Here is a 5007-nt window from a genome sequence, read left to right on the forward strand (position 1 = left end):
TGTCTTGTTATATCTGTATTTGTGCCAGTTGATTCCAATCCTATCAATCTCTATTGCAAAGGTGAGGGCGTTTCTTATCTCCATTCCAGGGAGTAAAGACAAAAAAAGAAAAGTGTGATTGTTCGTAGTTAAAGTGATTAATTACCCGCCTGGCACTTAGTTAAGGGGTTTTATTCCCTTCCTTAGTCCTGTTAATCCCTAACTCCAGGGAAAAATCCCCACCTGGGGAAACAACCTTTCTCGCAGAGGTGACCTTGGCTAAAACACATAGCGCTAAGAAGGGGAGCAAACATATTAAGAACAGTATGCCATATACGCCAGGTCCCTTGAAACATATGCTGTGCAGATGTTTCTTCCCTGCAGCAACTGTCAAGCAGCAAGGATGGACCGGCTTCCGGCAAATTCCCTCTTTTTTATTTTTTAAATTACAGCGCATGTAAATCAGCGGCCACCTCTCGGATTGGGTTGTTTAAGACTCGGAAGACTTGTTTGTGACTTTGCCAACAGGTCAGTCCGAGGCTTAATCCTATATCGGCTCCCCACAGATGGCCATGGAGGTGGTGGCTGCCTGGCCCTCTGCACAGGCCCCATGTCTCCCCGCAGAACCCTCTCCTCCTCCCCGCCTGCAGGGGCAAGAGTTCTCAGTGACCACCTTCCCTGATAACTTCTTGGGGCTGTTGGCCCTGGGGTTGGGGCCGGCGAAGGGTCCTGGGGTAGAGGCCAAGGGTAGGGTCTCTTATGACCTGAGTAGCTTTAACTTTTCTCAAAACCACTGCAGACTGTGGTTGCAGTATGACTCGGGCCCAGGAGGCACGACGGAGCGATGGTCCCAGGACAGGTGAGACCTTGGGCATGAGGTGTTGGAACTGTCCGTCACCTGGCAGAGCATGGATGGACCCAGGCCTTCCCCTGCCTTGGACTCGTTCCTGTGGCCTCCTTTGCTAGCCACTGTCGATCGCTCACAGAACCCAGCCCTGCCCGGGCTCTGCCCACAGTGCTGTCAGCAGAGAGAGTGGTGCCCTGGGCCCAGCTGCCCGCACGCCCATGGCAGAGGGCGGGTACCCAGGCACACAGCCCTGCCCTGGCCTCTGCTGGGGGCAGGGGACTTCTGGGAGGGGACATTGGGCCATCTTGGGTGACAAGGAGGAGCCAGCCCTGGGAGGCACTAGGCAGTGGGGGGAACAGCAGGCCCTGCGCTAAGGCCTCTGAAATCATGTGCCTGGCCCTGCTAAGGCGTTAGGGTGAGTCTGACTAAATACAGCAGGCTACATCTTTTAAAATATATTTTTATTGATTTCAGAGAGGAAGAGGGAGGGAGGGAGAGAGAGAGAGAAACATCAATGATGAGAGAGAATCATGGATCGGCTGCCTCCTGCATGCCCCACACTGGGGATCAAGCCTGCAACCTGGATGTGTGCCCTGTCCGGGAACCAAACCGTGACCTCCTGGCTCATAGGTCGTCCTTCAAACACTGAGCCCTGCTGGCTGGGCTGGCAAGCTAATTTTTGAGGGCTAAATTTTGTATGGCCCTCCAATGATGTTACAAATATCCCAGTGGCCTTGGCAGAAAGAAGGCCCTCCACTCCTGCTCGAGGAGGAGGGAGGCCAGGCAGAGGGAGCCACCTGACAGCTGGGGGTGGAGAGCACAGCCAGGAGGCCGGTGTGGCTGGACCGGAGCCCTGAGCAGAGGACAAATGGGATCTGACTCGGCTTCCCTGGTGGAGGCAGCGGTGCCCATGGAGATGTGAGTAGCAGTGGCCAGAGTCTAAGCATGTTTTGAAAGTTGTACCCATGGACTTGTCTCAGGATCAGCTCAGAGTCTGAGAGAAAGACAAGGCAAGGAGGTCCCCCGGATCTTGACCTGAGCCATAGGGCTTCGCCATTTTCTGGGGCTCTCCAGGCAGGTTTGAGGGAAGAGGGGGGCACTCTGGCCATGTTGGGTGTGGGTAGTTGGGACTCTAAGACACAGTTGCCAGGCCACAGACCAGGGGCTCTGGGGCTGCCGCGAGCATGCCGTGGCCCAGACGGTGTGGAGGGGCCTCCGTTTTGCATGCTTCCCTCACGCACAGCTGTGCCCTGGCGCTCGTCTCTCTTTCAGGCAGAAGAGCTTTGCCCGTCGCCAACCAAGTCCATGCGTCACGAGTGTGATTGCCTCCAAGCCTCCGTGTCCCGTCTGTGAGCAGGGCTCTGAGAGTCCTGCCCGTTTGTAAGGGTTTCATGAGGCTTCGTGTGTGCAAGGAGCTGAGCACGGGCCTGTCTCCTGCCAGGCCTCGCCTGTGAGCTGCAGCTATGGCACCTGCTGTCTCTGAAGGTGCAGGCCCAGGCTCTGGGGAGGGGCCACAGGTCAGCCTCGAAACCCTAGAGCAGTGACGGCGAACCTTTTGAGCTCAGCTTGTCAGCATTTTGAAAAATCCTAACTTAACTCTGGTGCTGTGTCACGTATAGAAATTTTTTTATATTTGCAACCATAGTAAAACAAAGACTTATATTTTTGATATTTATTTTATATATTTAAATACCATTTAACAAAGAAAAATCAACCAAAAAAATGAGTTCGCGTGTCACCTCTGACACGTGTGTCATAGGTTCGCCATCCTGGCCTAGAGTGCCTGGCAGAGAGAGAACAGCCTAGTTTATAGGACACATCTCTCTTGAGCGTCTTCCCTGGCCTGGGCACTGGGACCAGCAGGAGCTGATGAACCAGCATGGAGGGCAGCCCCAGGCCATTTGGGGATCTGTTCCATCCACGGCCCAATGGCCACTTCAAGGATATTGATGGAGGGAACAGGCAGGCGATGAACAGGGAGACGAGCAAACTTCAAGGCGTGAGGACCCGCCACCTCCCTCTTGAGAGCTGGCAGTGGTGAGAAGCCAAGATCTTTCCAGTGGCTCGCAAGGCCCCCATGATTTGGCCCCAGAGCCTCCAGCGTGGCTTACTCCCAGGCTCCCTACTCGGTCCAGCCACCCTGCTGGCCTCCCACTGCTTCTTTGCACTGTGTGCCTCAGGGCCTATGCACGGCTGTTCTCGGCACCTGGACTGCTCGCCCCCCACGTGTGCTTTTGTGTTCCTTGCCCCTCAGGTCTGTGCTCAGGAGAGGCCTGCCCTGTGCACCCTCCCCTCCTCGGCTGCGTTCATCTCTAGCTTGTCCCCCAGATCAGTCTTGTTTATAATGATACGACTTCCTGTCTGTCTCCCTCCAGGAGGGAGCATCTGGTCAGTTTTCTTTACTGTTATACCCAACGCTGAACCCTGCCTGGCATGTAGGCCCTGGTGCGTTGGGTAATTAAATGGCCAGGGCGCATGCAGGCCGCTCCCTCCGCTGGCCCCTGTGGTCCTGTTCTGGGCGTGTTGAATTACCCAGCAGGTGTGGGAGCCGAGACCAGAGTCCCACTGCATGGCCAGGGCAGGCGGCAGTGGGGCCAGAGCTGGGCCCGCCCACCAGAGCAGCCGTGAGGCCTGAGGAGGGGATGCAGGGGCCCCTAGGGCCACCCTCTGCTGGACCGTTAAGGGAAAGGTATTCCAGGCAGAAGAAACTGCCTTGGGAAAGGCCTGGAGGCAGGAGGCAGAGCAGAGACTGGTCTGAGGCCTGGGCTCCCCTTCCCCTGACTCGCCGTGGGGTGTGGGTCTGAGTCTGCATCTGCACACAGGGCGGTGGCCTGAGCGCCGGGAGGACCGGAAAGTGCCTGACAGGGCAGCCGTGTTCCCGCACGCAGTTTGCTGCGCCCTCAGCCTTCAGGCTTCTGTTGGTGACATCGCAGGCCCCGGCCCAGGCAGCAGGGAGCAAATTATGGGGCTTTAAAGTGAAAAATACATGAAATACAATTTGCTTTTCATAATCACACTTGACGTTGACATGTTTTCCTTTAGGGACAGCAAACTGTGTTCTGATCTCAGGGCCCTTGCAACTGGCTGTGCCCTCTTCTCGTCCTTCCCTGCACCTCTGGCGAAATGGCCCTCTGTCCCCATCAGCTTAGTTCCTCATCCATCACAGCTCCCTGAAGGCAGTCTGTGGCGCTGTCCTCAGCTGCTCGTTCTCCCCACACTCGGCCATCAGCACCCACCCATCAGCATGCTCACCGGGACTAGTGCGGCCGCCACGCCCCTCTTCTCAGCCAGAGGAGGATCACGAGACACGGACACCTCCTGTCCCTCCTCTGCCAAGGACCCTCCGTGGCTCCTGGCTCGCGGTGGTTGTGAGGCTCTACGGGCCCCCTCCCCCATCACCCCTGCCCTCCCCTCATCTCCTCCACCCTCTTGCTTGCCCACTCCTGACTCAGGGCCTTTGCACTGGCTGCTCTCAGCTTGGGACACTGCTCCCCAGACAGCACACGGCCCGCTCCTCTTTCTCCTGCCTCCTCTCCACCCACCTGCCTGCTTCTCTGCTCTGTTTCCTCTTCTCGTGCGTCCACCAGCACAGGACTCTTGCCTGGCCTGCTTATTGCTGTGTCCTCAGCACCTGAAACAGTTGTTAAATGGGCTTGGTGGGTGGATGTGTGCACAAATGGGTGGATGGCGGGCTGGGTAAGTAGATGGGCAGGCAGAGGAGAGATGGATGAATGATGGATGGATGAATGATGGATGGATGGATGTGGTTGGATGGATGGATGATGGATGGATGGATGTGGTTAATGGATAGAAGGATGGTTGGATAGATGAATATGGTTGGATGGATGGATGGATGGATGGATGATGGATGGATGGATATGGTTAGATGGATGTGGTTGATGGATAGAAGGATGGTTGAATGGATGGATATGGATGGATGGATGGATGCGGTTGGATGGATATGGATGGATGGATGGATGTGGTTGGTTGGATGGATGGATGGTTGGATGGATGGATGGATGTGGTTGGATGGATATGGATGGATGGATGGATGTGGTTGGTTGGATGGATGGACAATGGATGTGGTTGGATGGATGAATGATGGATGGATGGATGGATGGATGGATGGATGGATGTGGTTGGATGGATGGATGGATGAATGGGTGGGTGGATGTGGTTGG

At 55.8% G+C, this 5007-nt stretch overlaps 1 protein-coding gene across 1 annotated transcript in view; it reads left to right on the forward strand.

Moving 5' to 3' along the window:
* NATD1 (N-acetyltransferase domain containing 1) overlaps nt 1–5007 on the forward strand; it is a 24334-nt gene that overhangs the window by 3716 nt on the left and 15611 nt on the right. The window lies entirely within an intron of this gene.

The sequence above is a fragment of the Myotis davidii genome, unplaced genomic scaffold (genome assembly GCF_000327345.1).
Source record: "Myotis davidii unplaced genomic scaffold, ASM32734v1 scaffold207, whole genome shotgun sequence".
Taxonomy (NCBI): domain Eukaryota; kingdom Metazoa; phylum Chordata; class Mammalia; order Chiroptera; family Vespertilionidae; genus Myotis; species Myotis davidii.